This window comes from Microtus oregoni, unplaced genomic scaffold (genome assembly GCF_018167655.1).
Source record: "Microtus oregoni isolate MIOR12 unplaced genomic scaffold, Mior012 000013F_ref0000133, whole genome shotgun sequence".
NCBI lineage: Eukaryota > Metazoa > Chordata > Mammalia > Rodentia > Cricetidae > Microtus > Microtus oregoni.
Genome location: NW_024543072.1, coordinates 19112329 through 19137849, shown reverse-complemented (window position 1 = coordinate 19137849; position 25521 = coordinate 19112329). Strand labels below are relative to the sequence as shown.

The 25521-nt window shown below is 35.5% G+C and overlaps 1 protein-coding gene across 1 annotated transcript in view; it reads left to right on the top strand.

Moving 5' to 3' along the window:
* The window catches only part of Znf385d (zinc finger protein 385D), a 910681-nt gene that overhangs the window by 333318 nt on the left and 551842 nt on the right, over window positions 1-25521 (top strand). The gene's annotated exons all lie outside the window — the stretch shown is intronic.

Sequence of the window (25521 nt, the reverse complement as noted above, 5' to 3'; positions counted from 1 at the left end):
ATTAGCAAACACACGTTTCTGTGTGAGCACAGAATATGCTTGTGAAGATTAGTTTTTCTATCATCTAATATCCCAATGGCAGTAAAGTCAACATTTGTTCAGTCTATGTTATCATCTTAAACATGAATAAAATAATTTAGACTTATGTAACCCTCCAATCCAATACTGTCATTGCTGTTTTATAAAAGTGTCTTTTGAATTGTTTTAATGTGTTGATTAAATTTATACAGCTGTTAATTAAAAGAAAAATAGTCCTAATATCTTTTCTTTTCCCTAGAAAATATACAGTCAAATTGACTCTCACCACAGATATGTATTTTACCTGTTTAAGATAGATGGCAACACTTCTGAGTTCCATAAAATTTTAAAAAATATAAAGGTCTTTATAACCTTCATAAAGACATATACCCTGCCTGCAAGACAGAAATATCTCTGCCTCTCTCTTCCTCTTCCTCCCTCTACCCATCCTAGAGAATAAAGAGAAATACACTTACATGATAAGATTTTATTTTTCCAAAAAATTGTAATTGCTAAAGAATTCTTACAATACAATTAAAAAACTATTAAAATCCCAGAAGAAACTTAACCAAGTGACATGATGATAAATTATAAAGCAAATAGCTAATGAATATATTAAATACTATGATTAATTAAATAGCTAATAAGTATATTAAATACTATGATTAAATATATGTATTTGAAGTCATGAATTGACAAATATATACATTCAGTATTAGGCAAATATTAATTTTTTGCTGATTAGTTGTCAATTTGATACAAGCTACATTCATTTGGTAAGAAGGAACATTAAGAAAACACTTCTAAGTCAGGCCCCACCGCTAACTACCTCAGCTACCATTTGGGCTTTGGGATCCAGAGTTTGGGAAAGTCGCTCCACTCCAACATCTAGTCCATCTATGACTGGAGAACATGAAGTAGGCAATTCTGCAGAACCAGAGCTTCAGGATTACCATGTCTCCGGGAACAGCAGGATATCTGAGATGAGTCTCAGCAATGGTCAAGTATTTTTGGTGCTTCAGAAACATCTTGAACCAGCCCGACAACTCATTACAAAGAATATTTGTATGCAAAGTAGTCTAGGCAATGTGTGTGTATGTGTCTGTGTATAGTTTACACACACACCCCAGACACTGCAGTTTCCAATGTCACTATGACGAACAAATATTCAATGGAGAGGAGAGAAAGATGGAGGAATGAAGTGGTGAGTGAGCGAGCCGTGGAGGGAGGTGGAACTAGAGACATAACTGTAGTTTAAGGTCTAAGAGAAGCCAGAGGTGGATGGGGGACCATGCCACTGCAGAGTAGAGTCAACAGTGGGTATGCAACAGGCTACAGCTTGCACTTTGACTCAGCTCCTGAACATGATGCCCAGCTGAATGATTGCCCTGGTTTTGAACAATGAAAGGATGTCCAAGACAAAGAACAAAGAACAGTTTGCTTTGATATGTACGGCTGCCTGAATCCAAGGTAATGGATTCTTACTATGGGCTACTACTGAGGGCTATGATGGTGGCCCATTCAAAAGCAGAGGGCTGCGTTGATGTCTGTGGTCTGTACTGCCATTAGAGATCATGCTGAGATCCATTGCTTGTATTGAAGCTGGAGACTATGTAGATGCTGTGTTGTCTCCAGAAAATGTATGGAAGTCCATGATCCATGTTCCTGGTAACTGTAAAGGAAAAAGAAGTCACCTTTGAATTGGTATTGATGACTTCAGACACAGCTGAGAGATAGAAATATAGATGGCTTCTATAACTACACCTATCCCCAACTCAGCCCCTCCACAAAGTGACAACCTACCTGGAAAGTCATCAAAGATAACTCTTAAAAATTGTGATAAGGATGCTGAAGTGTAGCTTTCCAGAACTAAAGACTTCTGATGGAAGTGCAATTGGTCATGGACTCAGTTTTATTAAGGAGCTCGCCATCAGGAATTTAGCCAGGCTCCAGTGACTAAATGGGCAACAAAAATTGGACATTTTCTTTTTCTTTTGGTGTGAAGGAGGGGTTCCGAAGGTTGGGGTTTGAACCTGAGAGGACTAGGAAGTGAATTTGAATGGAGTTCCTGATGTGGAATTCACAAATAATCAAAAAAAAACTATGAAAAGATAAATAGAATAATTAAAAATACCTTTATCATACTGGCCTATAGCTAAGACTGCAATGTGTTATCTTAATTAATGATTGAGATGCAAATGTCCAGTAGCTATAATAAGTACTGCCCACTGTATGTAGTACAGCCCCTGGGCAGGTGATACAACTAAACAACAAACAAACAAACAAGCAAACAAACTAAGCAAACCACTAGGAGCAAGCCAATAAGCAGCATTCATCCTTGGTCTTTGCTTTAATTCCTGTCCCCAGGTGGCGGCCTTGGCTTCCTTCCCTTACTCATGATGCTGTATAATGCAATAAAACCATCTCATTCCAAGTTGCCTTTGTTCATGGTGTTTGTCACAGCAACAGGAAACAAACTAAGACAAACATGCTATTTATTTTCTACATGTCCATCTTATAAATTGAACATGTGAATGTTAAAATTAGTTGCATTTAATTGTTTGCTGTTTACTATGTAAATGTGACATTCTTATTTCTATTATGCAGGTTATAAACTCTTTATCACAGAAGTACCTTCTGTACATCTATACTTCCATAATTCAAGTTATCAATAGATTTCCTCATTTATTTCAGAAGAGTTGAATGTTTTCAGAAAACACGACAAGATAGTTATCAGATTTTGACTTCCTAATAATTCAAACAATTTGAAAGGTCACTTGGAAAACAGTCCTTTTAAGTTACTCCAGAGTAGTTAGATCTGTATCTTCTGCTCAATGACTGAAGTTAAGATACTGCATATTTCTAAGGGGTTCTCTAAAATTCAGTTGTTCTCCTAGCCTCCAGCAGACCTATTTTGGAAAAGAACACTGTATGGAACTACAGATTCATGGTAGTGGGACTTATTGGGGTTGATGGAATTTGGGGTTGCTTGAATTAACTCTATGTGATAAGCCTTCCCCCGTAAAGCCCCAGCTGACAGGGTCACTCTGTCTGTGGTGGGAAGCCAGGCTCAAGTCCCTCAGACTTTCACATTGTTTCTGATATATTGGTGCTTGAACAAAGCCGAATCATCCCCTCTGGAAGCTTGGCTGCCCAAAGGGTGTAAAAGCCAATTGTCAGGGCTTTATTCAGTTTTGGTAGTTCCCAGGGTGATCTTAACAGCCTGTAGTAAAAGAAGAAGGCAGGTGGAAGGCTGCAGAGACTCCCTTCTGTTCATTTCTGTAATAGTGTTCTTGCCACAGGAGACTTAAAGATTTGAACAGCTCTCTTTCTATTCATTTGCAGCAAGTGCGATGCTATTGATGTGAGCATCAAAAATAAAAGTCAACTATATTTATAAGAATTTTTAATCCATTTTTTAAAAAAGGCATTCTTTAACTTAACTAAAAATATAAATAGTAAATATATTTTACAATTTCTGCATCACAGACTTCATGTCTAGATTCATTCTGTTTATTGAATGTAAAGCCATGGTTCAGCAAGTTTTCGTATGAACATGTTAAAATTATTGTTATTGGACAGACAGAACAAGTTGATTGAGCTTTCACTACAATCACGGGTCTTCTCATGGAATGTAACAATATTTAATGACTTCTTTGTAGTTCTGTATGCAGCAAAATGGCTCCTCATCTTCAGGCTTAATTTGGTTGTTTTATTAAATTGTCAGAACTGAATTGCTCTTCCTTGAGTAACTTCTTTGCTAGGATAAGCACTCCTATTTAGGAAGACTTCTAATCATTGTGGAGAAAAATACACAGGTTTGGTTTTTATATTGCACACTATAACTAAACAGTGGATGAATTTATAGATTATATGTGTGTCTGACAGGGATACTTTTCCTCTGAAATCAAATATAGCTTATTTTTGACTGCATATGCTTAATTTCTTATTTAGAATTAATCCATATTTTATTAAGACTTCTTGACTTAAAAAATTGATAAAATATACTGAACATATTTAAGTCAGTAGGGTATATCTTTTGTTTTTATGGAGTTATCATACAGTCATTAATACTATAAGGATCAATATTTGATAAATTGGAGAATAGAAAAGGGACTAGAGAAACAGGAGAGTCAGATAGAAAACAATTACTTTTTTCTTTATAGTTGTTTTCCTCCTGTAAATTACACAGCTCCAAAGGGTGAAATCTGTGGGCGAGATCAATATTTCAATCAATGCTTTCAGCAATAAAATAAATTAATTCAGCCAAAAGTTCATAGTCTTGATGACTTCTTCAAGGCAATGTTTGTTATTAGGAGTGTAAGTTCATATGTGAACTACTGATGCCTTTATTTATCCTTCAGTCATGACAGAACTGTTCCAACATTGACCTACAAAGCAAATAGTTTCTTAAAATAATTCTGATGAGCTTGGCCTTTGGCTTGTGATACCATTCTCTAGTCTCAGAAAAGTGGCAGAGAAGCAAGTGTGACATCCTTGTGATTAGGGCCATCTTTAATAATAGCTTTATTAACGTAAAGAGAAATGTGGTCGTTCCTCATAGCTTTATGTTTTTTTCCCCCTCTGGCAGTCTGTGATAGTGCTTGGCATTTTGAAATATCAAAGCAGAGGATGGCAGTTGTTGCAGCTGTCAGACTTACCATGGTTCCTTATTATAGGCATGGTGTTACCACAGGCCATATTTCTGTCAACTTCACTACATCACAGATGCCCCAATTGCCAAGATAGGCATGGAAGCTTTGAGCCTTCCATGTCAGAGACACAATAAATCAAAGAGAAATTTATCCGGCTGCAGTCTGAGGAGCTTTGCTTTCCTTGTGTCTTCGCTAGCAGATGTTCTTACCCCAAGTTTGCAAGTCTCTAGACAGAGTTGTAGGGCTGAAGTCTGCTTTCCGTTGTCTTTGCATTTGAATTTGCCTGACAGAAGGTGTCTTAATAAACACTAGAATGTAAATCATAAAAAGCTCCTCACTTGGACACAGTGCGAGGAAGAACAAGCATCGATGTTTTGCTCATTTTCCTTGCTGCTGTGTGGGTGCCTAGTAGATGTGATTTCCATAAAAACGTAAATGCAAGTGTTTTAGAAATTAGGAAAAATGGTAGGAAGTACTGCTAACTCATTGCTATGATGAATATAGTACACTATGATTTCCATGTATTTAAATAACTATGATGTGTGGGGCAGTTGGAGAAAGGCAGAAAGAAAGTGAGGGGGAAAAAAAGAGAGCAACAGAGAGAGAGAGAGAGTGACTCAGAAAACAGTATTTCTTGAATTCAAAGAGAAAAATTATATGTAACTCAACAGTTTATGTCACTTTGCAAGAGTAGCTGACACTACAAACAATCCTTCACAGTTTTCAACCATTTGGATTCAAACTTTGCCTCCCTCAGGTCAACAACAAAGGAAAGTGGGCTATAAGATACAATAGAAATTAAGGAATTGTGTCATTGACCATAGAAATTGTAAATATATATATATATATATATATATATATATATATATATATATAGCTTTAATGGAGAAATAGACTTACAGAACCACCATTCTGCGGAGACCAGGAAAGCAGAAGCAGCGGGTGGGAGCACACTCTCCAAATTTATAGGCAAACATTAGCCTGAGGCGAACACGCACCCTTAGGGGCGGGACTTATCCCTACAGTGACCAAGATCAAACCTGACTGTCTTTGGTTGACATTTCTTACTTCTTTTATTTGGCTAAATAAGAAGTTGTATTTCAACAAACATTTCAGTGCCCTTAATACAATTTTAGATGCTACCTCACTTTCACGTAGAGAATATTTTTATTACAGTATACTTCTCATGTCAAATTAATAAAACTTCCAAAACTACTGGAAAATATTGGCCAAACTAAACATTATGTAAGTAATATGGACTATACCCTACACCGTGGGAAAGTCAGGAAACTTCTCTTTCACTACCAACAGTAGTCCATTCATTCTGTTGAATCCCTTTCTTTTTTCTAAAATAGGATAGAGATTTAAAGGTAACTAATCACAGTATACCATTGGGTTAAATCACAGTTCTAAAGATAACTAGGATTGTTTTTAATTTATCTGACTAGTTCTTTATTTCAAACACTTTAGCTTATAATGTTCTTGTTCTTTTAGACTTTGATAAGTCAGTACTTGCCAACCATGTGTGTAGATTCTTCATGATGTAACTGTTTTTGAAGGAGGTGCTTATGATGTACATAATACTTTTTCATAACTCACAGCTATTTCTGAGTTATTGTTCTGTTGGCCAACATTGCACAGAGACTCTTTGTATATGCACTATCTATGTCAATAGCATATAATTCCGCCTCTTTCCAAGTGTCTTTTCTTGGTCTATCTTATTTTTTTGCTAGGCTGTAGACAGTATTACAGATCTGTTTTTTGGTTCTTGGCCATCTTTCTGCCCTCATAGATCATGTATCTTAGCACTGAGACAAACTCTAATTTATTTTAAAAATTACAAAACAGTGTCTATATTTAAGTTAAAAACATTAGGGATGGGCTGAGATTGGAGAAAGAATAGTAGAAATGAAATTGATTCTGGGGTGGAAAACATAATACTGAATAAGTATAGAAAGATAAACAATTCAAGCAAAGGTGTTGGGCACATATAAATTTTAGAGGAAAAGGCATTAAAAACACAGGTAGGAATGATGTATTATATGAGGTTGTGATAAGCAAGAAGAAAGGTCTAACATATGGAGGAACAAATCAAAATTATAGACAGGCTTGAAATGTACATGACAATTGACCAGAAATTGACACGGTTCAAAAGAAAAGTCACTTGTGTTTGATCTAGGGCAACATGTGGCAAGAATGACCAGGCCCATGCCTAGCACAGGAGCAGGCAATATTATTATTACTAGAATCACTCAACCGACTCCAGACCAACAGTGTCACACCTCATATACGCTCATCCACCAGGCTCCCCAGAGACAGAAAAGCTCCCTTCTTAATCGACATTTAGATAGGGCCTGCTTGGGCACAGCCCCTTGTAAGCTATGCCATCAAAACTTCCCTTTCTCTTCGAGGGAATTATTCAACTAAACAGATCTATTTTAAAATCTTAGTTCAATTGGCAAATCTGGTTAGATGAAAATCAAAGGTGCCTAACCCACTCTCCATGGGGGTCCTGATGTGTTGAATGTAATTGGCAAACATTTATCTCTTCTCTACCCACACAATTCTTAGTGTGTTAGCATTTTTGGAAATTGCATCCCTGCAGTTGAAGAGTCTGGACACTTCCTACAAGAAGGAGCTTTGTGAAAGCTAGTATTTGCTTTCTGCTTTGGCTAATTATGCTTAATTATGGCTTTAAAATGTTGCTATATTTGGGACTGGAGAGATGGCTCAGCAGTTAAGAGCTGACTTCAGGCCTCTGTAGACAGACACCTGTATACATGCACACATACTCCCATGCAGACCCACACCTTTACACACAAAATAAATTAAAATAAATTATAAAACTTTTATATTTTGGAGACTGAGCTTAGGGTATACTATATTGATCATGTGCTAAGAAGAAATGTGAATAGATAAGCCATTTGAGAAATACAAATCAGTTAAAGGAAGTGGCATGCATTTACTAGGCCTTCAGAAAGAAAATAGTGATTGCTTTCTTGCTTGTACAAAAATATAGGAACACCTATGAGGGAAAAAGTTTTCTTTAACTTCAAGAGACAAAAGTTATAGTTCTTATGAGTATCTTTTTTTTTATAATTTGCTGATATACATGTAAACTGGTTGTTGAAAATGCAAACACTGAGAAACTCAATAGAACGGGAAGCGTCTCCTTGTAAACACAAGGCTTCCTCTGGGTTTTCTTTCTTCATTAGATTCTAGCTAGCACAACTCCAGGATGAAGAATTACTAAAATGATGTCACAAGGTCTGTTGCTGATCTCCATTAGAGTGGCACAGGAGGGAAAATACAGAGACGTCACGGGCATTATTTTCCTCTGAAGGTCAAAGGCACTGGAGTGGAGAAAGCTGAAATTAAATGCTAGTCAGAGGCTGTGACAGAAGACGTTCTGGATCACAGACCTTTATTGTACTTGGATTTTTTTAAAGCTTACTTTATTTGGATCTTTCAACTGTGAAAAAAATAGCCACACTGTTCTCTGATTGAAATACTTGAGCTTCTGTGAGCACATGCTTTTGTTTTTAACCTTAATAAGTTTTGTGTTTTTTACTTTGTTTCGTTTGTACTTTTGTAGTGATCCCTTTGTGAGACTTAATCTTATAGGTTGTACTGTGAGTTGTTCTGATCCTGAGGTTGTCACTCTCTCTGAGTGCTGTAATGCTGTTACATAGTCTGTTTTGTTAGTCAATATTTTGCTTCTGAAAAACCTGCAAGTGTGAAGTGTTAATAGAGAACTTTCATTTTTTTTTTTAATTCTTTATGGAATCTTTGAAGGATTACCATCATGTACCCCTGCCCTGTTCACCTCCTGGCTCCTCCATATTCTCCCCTCATCCCTGTGGCATCCCCTCCATAGAAGAAAACAAAACAAAAAGTAAGCAATCTAGAAAACAAAGGAAAGAACAACAACCAAAAAAAGTAACAGAAGAACAACAGCAAAAAACAAAACAAACAAAAATGTATTTGAAACAGCAAACTGAGAGCCTGCATTTCAAAGAGGATGATATCAACTTGGCAAATTACTGATGACTGTCAGTCACCCATTCCTAACCTTTGCTTCTCAATGGCTCAGGAAGATTCTAGACTTAGATTTATTTTTTATTCATTTTAACCACAGAATTGTGAATAAAAACACCTAGGTACTACCTCAATTTTTGAGTCTCTAATATTTATGGCTAAAATTCTTATCTTTTAGTGACAAGAGGAATCCTAAATCACTTGCTATCTTTAATCATGAGTTAAGCCAATATGAGGTTATGCTTTGCCGTTATGTCTTCCTGGAGATTGTAGACTGATCTATGAAGCCATGGATCAATTTAAATTTTAAATGGGGGATACAGTGAAAAATTATAATATGTATTATCACAATATAAAAGACTCCACAGGAAGTACTCAGAAGCATGAGGCCACTTCCAAAGAGGACAGTATATTCTAGTTGGTCCAAGAAAATCAAGTTATAGAATGTCATAGTTGGTCCACAAAATTCTCAAGTAAACAATTTTGGATTAGTTACTAGAAAGTCAGGATTAAGAAAGTGCATATTGAAAATTTAAATGCTAGGTCTGTGTTCTCTGAATTACTCAATTCACATCTATGTCTCAGTTGCTTTATTTTCAACCTGGGGATAATCTGAAAATGAGTTGATATGCCATATATACTTTGCTTCATATATATTATGTTTCATATAAAACTTATCAAATCAACATTCTGTTGAAAATGATTTTGTGCCTACACTATAGCTCTGTGTTGACATGTTTATTACTAACAGTGGCTCACATTTCTGATTAGAGAATAAAATATGTGCCCATTAATTCCACTTTTATAGTTATTTACTAAATAATTCTGCATATAATATAACTAGATAAATGATATACAAAGGATGCATTATGTAAATCAGGAAGTTTGATTATGATATAATATTATTATATACATCCATGTGTTTGTGCTCACATGGATGTCACTATGTGCATATAGAGGTCAGAGGATAACTTGCAGGAGACAGTTTTCTATCCCGTGACTCTCAGGGCTCAAACTCAGAGGCTCATGTTTGGAGGCAAGTATTTTTACTCGGTGAGCCATCTCCCAGTTCTGTAGTATAGTAACATGCAAGATAAAGTCAGCCATCATGCTAAGAAACATTTTTGCTTAATTTCTTATTTCCATCAAGTAAGACAAAGCTAATGTCTCTACCATCCGTCCTCTATGTTTAAATGGAAATGATAATTATTTGGCGGTAAAAACAGTGAAGACAGAACATGAAAATTAATTACTTTTAACAGATTTGTTTACTCGTTTGCTTGCAAAACAAGTTCATCTGTTATCACAGCCAAGCTGCCAAGCAAAGCAAACTTTCTCAGAGCTGGTATTGTTTATTTATGCCTTAGCTCATGGAATTTAGTCGCCCAAATTAAACTTTCTCATCACATCACAACATATCATACTGTGTTATCAATCTGCATAAAATTTTGGGCCATGATGTAATTCTAATACATCTATGAAGCAGCAAACAAGTGACTTAGGTCCCAGAAGCTATGCTGTTCTGTTATTGCATATGCAATTACGAGTGGGAGCCATGATAAAATGACGAGACGGCTGCCCACTTAATATTTAGGACCATGATCATTACAAGTCTCAGAGTAAATTATTAATAAGGGATCCTACCAATTATAAAGAAAATAACCTGGTTATCCATAGGATTCAATTTGATAATAGTAGTGTGTATCAAATTTGAAATTCTTTTTTTATTTTCAAGTAGAACATAGAACATAAGACATAATAGTAAAATAAAACAAAAAACGATCACCTTGAATTGGACAAGGCAAACCAACAGAAGGAAATCACTCAAGAAAAGACAAGAATCCAAAATCCACTTGTTCACATACCCAGGAGTCATGTAAATATCCTAAACTAGAAACTATAATATATACACAGAGGAGCTGATGCAGAGCCATGCTGGCCCTACATCTGATACTTCAGTTGATTTAAATGGCTTGGTTCTTCTGGTGTCAGCCCCCCTGACTCTTACACTCTTTTCAGATCCTCTTCTTTAGGGTTTTCCATACTCTCAGGAAAGAGACTTGATGGAGTCAACCCATTTCGAGCTGAGTGTTCAAAGGTCTCTCTCTCTGTTTCTTTTTCTCACTTCCATAGTGTCTAGCTGTAAGTCTTTGCATTTATTTCTATATGCTGCAGGAGAAAGTTTCTCTGGTGATAGCTGAATAATGCTCTGGTCTATGACTATGTAGCTAATTTAGTTATTATAGCTAAGAGATCAGCAATATGACTTGAATGTAGTTTGACCTTCTTAATAAGACTTGATTTATATGAAAATATGCAAGTAGAGTTGTTCTTAGATATGATCCATTTATTCATATATATCATCCTACACTGGAGAAATTAGGGAAAGTTTGTTCTCTTCCAAAAAATAAAAGTAAAGGCTGTTGTTTTAACGTACCAAGCCATTGTTTCTGTGAGTGTGTGTGGGTGTGTGTATAAATGGAGATTAGGAGACAACTTATATGAATAATTTCTTGTCTTTCACCATGTAGGTTCTGGAAAATGAACTCAGATCTTTGGTCTTAGTGTACAGTTCTGCAGATATAGCAGCAGATAGTCACACTTATTTCATGAGCTTCTTACTGATTCATCTAGAAATTTTGATACTAGGTAGTCAGAGCTATAAAGCAGTGGCCTTTTTTGAAAATGGATAGAATTGGCTATTTTGATATGCCCTTTGATCACTATCCCCAATCAGATTTACACAACTCAGAAGTACATTACTGTAAATGCACTATAAAGTAAGACAAACATTTCAAACAAAAAATCTAGAGCAAGGCAGAGTTATCCATTTTGGATACAGAAAGGCATCAGAGTTAGATGCCCCTTTTCAATGTAGAGATTAAATATGAATGAAAGGAAAATGAAGCAACATCATCCTTTTTGAAAAAAAAGTGAAAGAACCAAATATGTGTTATTGAACTTTGAAAAATATGTCACTAATATATTTGACTATATACTCGCTGAATAAAGACACTTTGACTTCTTCTTTTCCAATATGTATCCCCATGACCTCGTTTAATTGTCTTATTGTTATAGCTAGAACTTCAAGCACTATATTGAATAGAAATGGAGATGGTGGGTTGCATTGTCTTATTCTTGATTTTAGTAGATTTGTTTGAGTTTTTCTCCATTTCCTTTGATGTTGATTATAGGCTTATTGCAAATATCTTTACTTTATTGATTGATGTTCCTTATATCACTACTCTCTCTAAGATTATATCATGAAGTGGTATTGAATATAGTCAATGTCTTTTTCAGCATCTAATGAGATGATCATGTATTTTTTTTTTCTTCAGTATGCTTATATGGTGAATTACATTGATTGCTTTTTGTTTGTTGAACCATCCCAGCATCTCTGGGATGATGCCTAGTTGATCATGATGGATGATCTTTTTAATATGTTATTGGATTTAGTTTGTGACTATTTTATTGAGTGTTTTTGTATCTATGATCAGAAGGAAAATCGGTCTGTAATTCTCTCTCTTAGTTGAATCATTGATTAGTATGATTATCACGGTGACTGACCTCATCAAAATGAGTTTAGCAATGTTTCTTACATTTCTATTTTGCTAAATAATTTGAGGAACATTATCAATGATAATGTTATCAATGACAACTCTTCTTTGAAAATCTGGTAATATTCTATGTTAAAACTGTTTGCTTCTGAGATTTTTTTTGGCTGGGATAATTATAAGGACTGCTTTTATTGCCTTAATGGTTATATGTCTATTTATATTGTTTATATGATCTTGGTTTAACTTTGGTAAGTGGTATATGTCAAGAAATTTATCCACTTCTTTTAGATTTTCCAATTTTTGTGGAGTACAATCATTTAAAAAATGACTAAATGATCCTTTGAATTTCATAGATGTCTGGTTTTAATGTCCCATTTTTCTTTTCTGAATTTGTTAATTTGAATATTCTCTCCTTGCCCTTTAGTTAGTTTGGAAAAGGGTTTATCTATCTTATTGATTATCTCAATGAACCAACTATTTTTTCTATTGATTCTATGCATTGTTCTCTTTATTTCTTTTTTATTGATTTCAACCCTCAATTTAATTGTTTTTTTTTTTTGTTATCTACTTCTCTTAGATGAACTTGCTTTTTTAAAAAAAAAAATTCTAGAGCTTTTAAATATGTTGTTAAGTTACTAGTATGAGAAGCCTCTAATAGCTTTATGTAGGCACTTAGTATTAGGAACTTTCCTCCCAGCACTGTTTTCATTGTGTTCTGTAAGTTTAGGTATATTGTGCATTCATTTTCATTAAAGTCTAATAAGTCTTTAATATTTGTGTATTTCTGCCTTGACACAGTAATCATTCACTAGAAAGTTAGTCAGTTTCCATGAGTTTTTAGGCTTTTTGTGTTTTCTGATGTGGTTGAAATCCAGGTTTAATCCATGGTGGTCTGATAGGACACAGGCAGTTATTTAAATTTTCTTTTATCTGATGAGACTTTCATTGGGACCCAGTATGAGTTAAATTTTTGAGAAAGAACCGTGAGTTGCTGAGAAGAAGACATATTCTTTTGTGTTTGAGTGCAATGTTCTATAGTTAGGTGTGTTTGGTTGAGAAAATCCATCAGCTCCAGTATTTCTCTGTTTAGTTTTTGTCTGGGTGACCTGTCTGTTGGTGAGAGTGAGTTATTGAAGTGTTCTACTATAAATGTACGAGGGTCTATGTGTGACTTAAGCTTTAGTCATGTTTTCTAAAGTGAATGGTTTTGTGGTTGGGGCATAAGTGTTAAGAACTAAAGGATTATCTTCTTGGATTGTTCCTTGATGAGTATGAAGTGCCTTTACTCATCTCTCTGTTAATTTTGTTTAGAAACCTGTTTTGATAGGTGTTAGGCTGCTTGTTCATTTTCTGGCTGCCCAGACTCCTGAAATAATCACACAGAAACTATATTATTTAAATCACTGCTTGACCAATTACTTAAGTGTATTGCTAGCTAGGCTCTTATATCTAGAATTAGCACATCTTTATTATTTTATATTTTACCATGAGGGTTATGGCCTACCCGCAAGGTTTCAGCGTGTCTCTCTCTGGTGGTAGCTAAATGGCTTCTCTCCTGACAGTACCCTTCTTTCTCCCAGCATTCAGTTCAGTTTTCCCCATTTAGCTCTGTTCTACCCTGCTCTGTTATAAGCTCAAAACAGTTTCTTTATTAACAAACAGCATTCAGAGCATGCAGAGGTTAATCCCACATCAGGGTGCTACTGGGGGTGGACTCGGTGGACTCTAAGGAGTGTTGGAGATATATGGGTGGGATCTTTCCTAGGGTTTTGGGTACCAGCACGGCCTCCAGAACAGTGGGCATCTATTGAAGTTGTTGTCTAGGATATGGAGACCAACTATCTGTAGTCTTAAATTTTTTGTACTTAATGTTGGGCTGGGCGGATGGCTCAGAGGTTGAGAGTATTGTTGCTCTTGCAAAGTACAAGAGTTCAATTCTAAACAACCACATGGTGGATTTTAAACATCCGTATCTCCAGTTCTATGGTTCTGATACCCTCTTCTGAACTTTGCTTGTACTATATGCGTATGTAAACACTCATACATATAAAGTAAAATAAATCATTTTAAAAAAGAAGAATCAGCGAATTGCAATTACCTAGATTTGGTCAATTGTTAATAAATCTTACTGTTGCTGCTCAGTCATCTTTGCATGAGTACAGTAGTATTGGAGTTTTTTTAATAAAAATTGTCCTGTGTTTTATGTAGTTACAACAGCTTTTCGCTGATGTGAATGAAGAAGCTGACTACTTAGAAAAGCACCACTAATGAGAAGAAATACTATCTGAGTGCACTTCTTCACACAGCTGCTCCAAATCATCTTTTGGGCCCTTTGCAGAGAAATAGAATTAAGTCTCAAATAATGCTCTTTCAGTTGCATCCTATAGAATCAGAGAGGTAGGACAAACTGTCTGATCCCTCTGTGAGCATCAAGTACTTTGTACTTGCTTTATGATAATTATTCCTGACTGTGTTTTTTTTAGGGCTGTTTTGAATGACATCACTTAGAATGTTTTCCTTTTTAATGGATGATTAAGAAGATAAAAGGCAAACAACTAAAACCAAACAAACAAACAAACAAAAAGCCCATATTGCCAGGAACCACAATAGTAACAGAAACGAATCAACTAAGACAAATTGCTCAAAACTTATATTTTAAACAGATGACTTTATGCTTATGCATACTAAAATTAAGTAAAAATCAATTTTAAGGTATTTTTAACACAATAAATAGAATTAGCATTTTTTTCTTTTATATGTAGACAGTCAATAGTACAAACACTGTTTATTAAGAATTTTATATTTAAGTTTTTCAGCTTTACTGCAACTCAATTTGCCATCAATTTAAGGGTTTATTTTTGAGGTAATCCCAATCTTTTTAGCATGTGTGTATGTGTCAAATTTTGCAAACTATTAACACATTGTTTGATTTCTAAAGCTTTATAGAGTAAGTTTTAAAAAGTTAAGTGTTTGCTTATTTTTATCTTTTTGATATTTTCAGCTGTTCAGAATAAAATAAAATAATCTGGCATATGCCTATTTCAATATGAATTTTTATGTTGAACTTGGAGGTTTGCAATTCTATTAATTTTTGGTTTGAAATACCAACTTTGGGGTTATATTACCACCTAAATAAATGAAGACTTCAACTTCCAGTCCATAAACACAGACTCTCTTTTTAAGTAATATAGATAGATAGATAGATAGATAGATAGATAGATAGATAGATAGCACATCCATACATACTTTACATGAGTTCAAGCACACATACAGACAAACACTCATACACACATGGGGGACACAGAATTGATACTTTTTCATTTGTCAATAGCTGTTATTCTACTGTGTAGCTGTGCTGAGGCTCTTTAATAATTTGCATGATTAAGAAGATGGATTGTTTCCGGTTTGAAGTCACTAAGGAACTAAACAGATAGCACACTGGTTTTATTTTTGTTTAGTTTGTTTAGTTGTTTTGTTTTTTTAAAGAAATATGTATTTTTATTTCCCTAAGTGTTTAAGACTACAATCATAAATTTATATGTTGATGACATATGTTTCGTTTCTTAAAATTTTTCCTATTTTTTTTTCTAATGCTCTATTGCTTGACATCTGCATGGTTATATCTTGAGTCTCTAGATGCTCTGAGTCTTTACATCTCATAGAGATTGCTAGGGTGCTCTGGGTATTCTGATTCTTTACCCTTTGATGGCCACAACTTACTTACTGGAGAAGTTCTACATCTCTTTCAACATCTAGTACAGCTACTGTTTATTCAGCCATAGTTTGAAGATAGATTATCCAATTGAAATTCTCACTATTGGCAAACAAAAGAGTTTCACAGTAGCTGGAATGGAGTATAAGAAAGGTTTATTTATCTGAGAATAAACACACATGAAGAGTAGCTATCTATGGTCCTCTGTGTGCACTGTGAACTGGCACTGAATCCAGCAGCCAAGAGGCATATGCATGCGTTTTGTCTGCATTTATAGTACAATGAGAGCACACTCAAATTGAGCTGGTGACTTAAAGGCTATTAGCCAAAGGAGTTCCCACAGCACCTCCCCCTTTTGTCTATTTAAGAGAGTTCTAAGCTTAATACAAAACCATATACAATAAAAACAAATATCAAATATTGTCCAGGAAAAGGAGGCAAAAACATACTTAAAAATTAGAATTACAACCAGCATAAACAACATCAAACAAAAAACATATGCCAAATCCTCCAATAGTTATCTTATCCTAAGGAGTCTAAGTTTTATATTAAAAATGGCTTGACTAAGTCATGAGAGGAAAACAACTATGACTCCAACCCCATAAAAGACCTGAGAAGGGAAATATTACTTGAGAAAAAAAGAAGTACAATCAAGTAACTTCCAAAAGGTGCAAGAAATGACAGAGATAACTGGCTACGTAGGCAATCACCTAAAGTCTCATTGCAACATTGGAGACACCACCTTTGACTAAGGCCTAGAATATCTGACAGATCATTTTCAGAGACAGGAAAATTAAAAAAAAAAAGAATCTTACCCTGTCTTGGCAATGTTTGGCAGTCATTTTACTTGTATCCTGTTTGTCCAGTCTGGTCATTGTGCATTTTGTCAGTGGTCGAGGCAGGGGCAGTTCTTTGCCCAAAGATCAGTTTTGGGAAGAAGAAGAAAACAAGTTCCAAGTTCCAAGTGAAGTGTCTTCGGTGCCCAACGTTCTCTCAGGAATAGTTTGGTGCTGTCAAGAGCAATGGTATCTCACATCAACAGAACCCTAAGTTATTTAAATGCCATATTCTTTGAAGTGTTTGAAGATTAACTATGTGAAATACAATCTCTATGCATCTAAAGAACCTGATTAGTCTAACTATAAATATGATAAACATGAATAACTATTGGCCTATAATTCCTGATACCTATAATGCTTAAAGACTAAGACTTCATCTCAATTTATTTATCTCTAATGATTAATGATGCTCAGTTCTTTTTTATTTCTTATTTTCCATCTGTATATTTTTTGGCAAAATGTCTCTTCATGTATTTTCTCATATCTATTATTTTGCCATTGAGAACCATGGACTGTGTGATTTTTTTTTCACTTGTAAGTGTTAAGATTCTATTACATATGGTTGAATATCTTGTTTTAAAATGTTTCCTTTCAGCCTGTAAGTTGTCTTTATTAACATTTGCAAAGTAAATGTTTATAGGTTTGATAAATACAACTTGCTTTTTATCTTTTTATTGATTGCATTCATGGCAATTCTAAGAACATTTCTTTTAAAATACTTGATCTGATAGCTTTTCTTCCACTGTTTTTATTTTATCAAAGTTATTTTCTTAGCACTATACACTTAAATTTATGATCTATTTTCAATTAAATTTTATGTAAGATATTATCTCTAGGTTAAAACTGTTTTACAATTTTTATTTTGTTTTGTGTATGCTTATCTGATTCCTTTTAGTAATTTTGCTTCCTGCTTTTAAAGTCTTTGACCCCTTTCTCAAAAGTAAATTAGGCAAATGTATGTGTATATCTTTAAATTTTCCATTCCAGTCCATTATTCCACATTCCTATTCTAGTAATGCTACACAGTTTTGACCACTGTCATTTTAAGTCTTGGAACTGGATTGGTTTCCAGTTAGAGTTGGTTCTTAACTTGTCACTGGTTCCTCCAAATTATTGAAATTATACTAGCTGTTCCGTTTTCTTTGCCTTTATTTGAGTATTTCAGAATCCGGTGTCAGAACCTACTTAGTACTGTGGTAGTCTAACAAGAACTAAATGATATCTGAATTGCTATTTCACAGTAGAAATGATACCCTCATAATGTTGATGCTTCCAACACAGGCTATTCTTCTCTAGTTATTGAGATGATATTTTTAGTTTTGACATTGTTTTGCATTTTAGTTAGTTTTCTCTGGCACTGTTCTAAGGGCACATGTAGAGACACTCCCTCAATAAAGAGGTGTTAGGGTTAGAGGTGCAGGTTTCAGCATAGGCCTCAATAAACACCAACTAATGGGTAGTCTCCGTGAGTTCAAGTGGGGTAAAGGGGTAGGTTTCCCACTCAACTTTTGTTGATAAATGTGAAAGAAGGGAAATATGTCTTTATTACTGTTACAGTTGGTCCCTATTAGATCTCATACAGTCTTTATAAATGACCAGAAGACAGATAACTTGGTCTTGGATGAGCATCTATTGTCCCTATTCCATACTCTCCGTTTTCCTGGATTTCTCCATCTTAACGATTTACTACTGTAAAAATCCCTACATCAAAACGGACATTGTCCACATTCAACTAGCAGACCACAGTTCTCCAGTCCCAATAGTGACAGCAATATTCTGGAACAATGGGGTTAATAGGAAGTTGTTCTTCTTTTTGTGGTCAAGAACTGCATATACACTGAGATTGAAGGGAAGCTCACATTGAAAGCGCTGTCAGATATAACTTACTATTTCAGATGTGGTGAATACAAGGTTGAAATGAACCAGCAAAGTAAGTGGCTGGGAAAATGTTCAAATTCCCTGATGGGCCTTGTGAAGACTGCTAGTTCTGTAAAATGAGACTGAGTTCTTTTCAAACCTAAGGAAAAGGGGTGTTCCATTTAAGCAGCTAAGTTTAACTGCTGTGCAAAAATTAATTTCATCTCCTTACTGCATCAATCAGATCTTTAATTCAGATACATTATCCAATCTCAAAGAGGGAAACTGTAATAAGAGAGCATTCTCAGACTTTTACAGTTATTTTCCTCCCACCTCTGTATTTCTTATTTTCCTTTCATAAGTTGAAATGAAATTTTTTTGTAGTGAAGTATATGGATCTAAATTCTAAAAATTTTTGAACAATGGGGAATGACCATGAAATATTATGATATAAGCATTCCATGTACTTCATAGGCTCATGATTAGGGTCATTTTATTTGCCATATGGTACAACTAGTGAACCAGAGGCAAATGGTATTCTTCTCCAGGCATGGCTCTGCAGTATTACGAATTATAATTGCATGTAGAATCATTCAGGTTCACTTGGAGGATGTTCACATGCAGTAAGAGAGTCTTCTGTGGATTATCAAGCAGATAATGTCTTGCAGGCAGGGAAGACCATGAGAGCTGAGGTTCTAGGCTTGCCTTTGTGTGACTCTCTTGACATCTAATTAAAGCACTGCTGTGATGTCTCAGTGAAACCCTCTTGTGTCTTTCTCAATGTGAGGACTACAGCTGCACTTTATTGAAAGGTACCATGTCATTCAAACCCTTAAACTTCTGGATCACTGATTGTCATATTCTTTGGAATAATAATAATCGTGTAATTTGAAAAAAATGTAAAAACAGCTTATTTTTCCATGAATCAAATTCAAATTATAAAGCACTTTTGACAGATTTTTTTATTTTATATTTTGTGTTTTGCAAGGGTATATTATCCTTTTCTTGGATAAATTATAGAATATTTTTTATTGTAAAGGATCATTTTTATAATATTCATCTCACATCCCAAAATGATTATGTGTCTAGTTCTCTGTTTCCCACTGTTAGTCTTTTCAATACTAAACTACTGTAACTATAAACTCACTATTAATATTCTATGGGGCAAAGACTTATATTTTGTTCATCTTCTAAGTTGTCTAAGAGCTATACTTGGTCTAAAGCAGGCTTTTTTACATGTGACTTTTGCTATCATTTCCTGGGAATGATATTAGTGACTTTTCTCATTCCCTAACCAAATAACTGACTAAAATCAACATAAAGGAGAAGGGATTTGTTTGGGCTCATGGTTTGAAAAAAGGTATGATAGCAGGAGTAAACCAGAGTTGCATTGGCAAGAGTGCACCATGGCTGTTGTGTCAGGGGTACCTTGTGGCTGTGTTGGAAGGAGCGGATGATGGTTGTATTGCCAGGAGTGGATCATGGCTGTTGTATCAGGTGTCAGGAATTTATGGTGGTTATATTAACAGGAGTGGTTTGTAGCTGTGTTGGCAAGAGTAGGAGATTGCTTGTAATGGATCTTTCTTTGAACTTCCATCTCCTAAATGTTGCAGGTTGGGGGGGGGGGGGGGATTCGCTTGTTGGTTCTTTGCTGCCTGGCTAGCTTAGAGCCAAAATAATCACACAAAAACAATATTAATTAAATCACCATTTAGCCCATTAGCTCTAGCTTCTTATTGGCTAACTTTTACATATTAATTTAGCCCATCTCCATTAATCTGTGCATCAATATGAGGTCATGGCCTACCAGCAAAGTTTCAGCATATTTATCTCTGGCAGCGGCTCCATGGTTTCTCCCTGGCTCCACCCTTCTTTCTCCCAGCATTCACTTTAGTTTTTTCTACCTTCCTAAGTTCTGCCTTGCTATTTGTCCAAAACAGTTTTTTATTCATTATTGGTAATCACAGTACACAGAGGGGACTCCCACATTACCCAAATAATGACATGGAAACTTATTATTAATTATGAAAGTTTGGCCTTATCTTAGGCTGGTTCCCAAGAAGCTCTTGAAGCTTAAACCATTTATAATAATCTGCATTCTAACACATGGCTCATTACCTCATTTAAGCTCCATTCATCTGACTCCCTCTGGATCTAGAAGGCAAATTGCCCACCTTTCAGATTCTTCACCTGAGTTCCTCTCTCTCCCTAAAAGTCCTGCCTATTATCTCCTGCCTAGCTATTGTCAATTCCACTCTTTATTAAACCAATCAGAAAGTACCTTAGACAGGTGAGATAAAGTACAGACATCCTCACACAGTGTGATCAAATGTCTCACAGCTGCTCACACACATCTGGGCAGATCAGTAAGCAAAGTAGAGAATGAATGTTGGTGATCTATTCCCTTTTTATTCAGTACAGACTGAATTTTTGCATGTTGCTGGATATTTTTATCATATAAGTGACTCCTATATTTGAAAGAATTTCTGGAGTGTTCTGGCAAATAACTATAATTATATTTTCCATTAAGAAAACTTTGTGATTCTAAATTTGTTGCTGTAATTGTTTCATTAAACTAATATTTATTTATTTATTTAAACCTTCATATTGATGAGAAGTGGTAATATGAGTTTAGCCATCTCATTCATCATTTAAAAGTAATCCTAGCAAGTTTAAACATGATACCTTTCACTGTTGTCTTCATGGTGTATATCAATGTCTTCCCTACCATTGATTGCCAGAAAATAAAGAGCCTGGAATAAATTTGTTTCTTATTTTATTGTTATTGACTGCAGTGTATTTCTTTGCTTATACCTTTTATTGTTTAAGGATTATATAATAAAAGTGCAATTACATAAAATGTATACTTAACTGTAGACAGGATCTTCAAATTTTCTATGGTTTTAATTTCTCTCTACCATCATTATTAGTACTATCTCTTGCTTATGTGAGCCAATACCAATATAGAAACATTGGCCATTATTTTCCAAAAAAACTGCATGTAACAAAGGTTATATTTGAAATGAAAGAAAATTCTCAAATGTACTAGAGAAAACTGATAGAGTATCTTGAAATTATCTTTGACAAGTTTTTTTTTCTTTATCCATATGGGTTAATATAAAAATAAATTGTTAAAGAAATATATAAATGCAAGCAACATTGACCAAACACAGCAGGTTGTATTTTTGATTGTTTCTATATCTTTAACAATGATGGCTGAAGAATAGGTCATGAATTTGGGAGGGAGCAAACATGGGAGAGATGGGAAGGAATAGAAGATTGAGAAAGATGACATATTTGTATTTTAACTAAATTTTTAAAAAAGAAAAAAAAAAGCAAAACTGATCTTTGCACAACAGAAAGATACTTTATGTTTTCCCCCATTCTTCCTTCTATAAATCATAATATTTTATTAATTATTTATTAAACACAAGTGAGGATCCCTTTAAAAGAAGAAACGGCTATCAATGTTAGTTTTATTTGTGTATTTATGTTTTTGAAGGGCCATGAATTCAAGTAAACAAGTTTGAGCACATTAAATGCTATCAGATATTTTCATTTTATTTTAAAATAATCCATACTGAACACAGAGAAGATGGAAAGCTCCAAACATAAAATGATGCTATGTTATGATCATTAACACAGTCAGCAAGGTTGTTTCTTTTATGATTCCTCGCAGACTTTTCTGTTTCAGGTCATCTGGTAAGAGCACGTTGCTGTGTCATTGAGTATTGTATTTAGCGAGCACACTATCTTCATTGTCATAGTACATTCTGTGACTTAGGGGGGTAATCTGGACAGAGTTCCAAATTTGATTCACAGCCTATCAGGAACTAAAGACATTTTGCATTTTTAAATCATTGAAACAATAAAACAGTTGTACTAATGAATATTTTCTGGCATTTGAAAATCATGTGAGAGCCAAATTTAGCATCTGTGGAGCTTTATTAGAAAACAAATAGTCATGATAAAAATCCAACTAAAAAATGCAAGCATTTAGAGAAAAAAGTGCAAATCCTTGACATTGGTTCACAGAAATTTACATAACCATCAGAACTGCCTTAACACCCAAAGACTAAAATGTGAATCACCAGACACTTCACACACACACACACACACACACACACAGAGAGAGAGAGAGAGAGAGAGAGAGAGAGAGAGAGAGAGAGAGAGAGAAAGCATTTGGCTGCTGATGTATTGTGTTGCTATGGCTGAGAAGCCTATGCTGTTCTGTTGCTGTTGCTTTATTTACTGGAGATCATGGCACACGTATTCCTGTGAGTTAGTGCTAACTGCACCCCAGGTCTTCCCTTTCTGTGTTTGGTGGTTAGCACCTACTTATCCTGAAAGTCCAGGTTGACTATTTCCTCTCAAACACCAGATCAGAATGTGGGGTGCTCCTCACACCCTAATTTTAGGCCAAGCTCTCATTTATTCTGCAAATGGTCTGATATCAGCAAGGACAGTAATGAAAACTTAGTGAGAATGTATCCAATTCAAGAGTTTATTGAAAACCCCTTCCCTGAGTACATAATTACTCACCCTCAACCACAGAGGTAGCAGGCAGAAGAGTCACCCAGAAGAGAAAATCTTGAAAGTCAGCTCCAGCCACCAGGGTTGATCCTTTCAAAGTATTTTACAGTTATAGTTACACTGGCACATGGAGTCCAGAACATTTGATACCAGGTGCCAAATATCTCATGCCTTTTAATCTCTTGTGATAAGCTTAGTCTCTACATATGGTTGCTATAAGACTTGCTTGCCAAATACTGAATGAACAAATGATGATTGAATCCTGACTTTGTAATTCAACTTCTTGGAATCCCTTGGTGATATTTATGACAAAACTACCAAAGAAAAGATATGAAAGGACTGTTAAAACTCTTGTTATGAGAGACAGCTATGTCTTGACACTGTTTAATCTATTGTTGAGCCATCTGATAGCAATTGGAAAGGCTTTAAATTAAAGATGCCTTGAATATTTTCTTGAGATGTTGGCACGCAGAGCAAGCATTGAAAATAGCCCTGGCACTAATACCTTAAAAAGGGCTAAATCCAAAAATAAAGACATTGCTTAATATGTCAGAAGATCTTCCTACCAAGAATTCATATCAATCTGATAATTTAACTTAAATCTTTCTTAGTAAGAAGATAAAATACTTTCAACCCTCTGTACTTCTGCCAGCAAAGTTAAATCTAATGTCTTCTAGAGTCATAGAATAAGATCATAATGCAGAGGAACAGACGAATAATTTCAGGAGAAATGGGTGTTGTTTTTCTGTTGTAGTTGTTATTTTTCTAAGTTGCGGGTCATCTTATAGCCTATGCTGCTTTACTTTCATCTCAGGTGTACTGTCAGTGAAATGATTGACTTCAGTGTTAACAGAGAACATGTTCTCTTCGATTCATTGAGTAAGTGCACATCTATTTGGGTAAACCACCTATATTTTTCCTAAGATCAAGAAAGGCAGTTTAAGAATATGATTTTTTTCTTTTCTATTGATTTAAAAAAAAACAATCTTTTCTCATTTTATATACCAATCCCAGCTCCCTCTTCCTTCCTTCCACCTACTCCCCCCCACCTTCTCCCACCCATTCCCCACCCACTTCTCACAAAGAGGGTAAGGCTTCCCATGGAGTGTCCACAAAGTCTGGCACATCACTCTGAAGAAGGACCAATGCCACCTCCCCCCCCCCCCAATATCGAGGCTGAGCAAGGCATCCATCCAAAGAGAATAAGCTCAAAAAGCCAGTTCAAGCACTAGGGATAAATCTTGGTTCAACTGCCAGTGACCCCACAGACTGCCCCAGCCACACAACTGTCATCCACATTCAGAGGGCCTAGTTTGGGCCTATGCATGTCCTCCAACCGTCAGTCAGTCTGGAGTCAGTGAGCCCCCATTAGCTCAGATCCGCTGTTTCTGTGGGTGTCCCAATCATGGTCTTGACCCCTCTCTTTTCCTAGACTCTGAGAGTTCGGCTCAGTGCTAGCTGTGGAACTCTCCATTTGTTTTCATCAGTTCCTGGATGAAGTTTCTATGATGACAATATAGTCACCAATCTGATTTCAGGGGAAAGGCCAGATCAAATACCTTCACCACTATTGCTTAGGGTATTCACTGGAGTCATCCTTGTGGATTCCTGGGAGTTTTCCTAGTGATAGGTTTATCGCTCGCCCCACAATGGCTCTCTCAATCAAGTTATCTTTTTCCCTGCTCTCCCTCTCTTTCCTTTCCCCATCTTGGCCATCCCATTTCCTCATGTTCTCCTCCCCACTTTCTTCTGCCCACTACCAATTTTCTCAGGAGATCTTGTATAAATCCCTTTCCCATGGGGATCCATACATGTCTCTCTCAGAGTTTTCCTTGTTACCTAGCTTGTCTGGGGACATGAAGTATAGACTAGTTATCCTTTGCTTTATATCTGATATCCACTTATGAGTGAATACATACCCAGTTCATCTTTCTGAATCTGGTTACCTTACTCAAGATGTATTTTTATAGTTGCATACATTTGCATGTAAATTTCAAGATATCATTGTTTTTTTGCCGGTGAATACTACTTTATTGTATAAATGTGCCACATTTTCTTTTTCCATTCTTTGGGTGAGAAGTATCCAGATTGTTTCCAGGTTCTAGCTATTACAAACAATGCTGCTATGAACACAGTTGTACAAAAGTTCTTGTGGTATAAGTGTACATTCTTTGGGTATATACCCAAGAGTGATATTACTGTGTCCTGAGATAAATTGAGTCACAATTCTCTGAGAAACTGTCAAACCGATTTCCAAAGTGGTCATATAAGATTGCACTTCAATGGAGGAGTGTTCCCCTTACTCCACATCC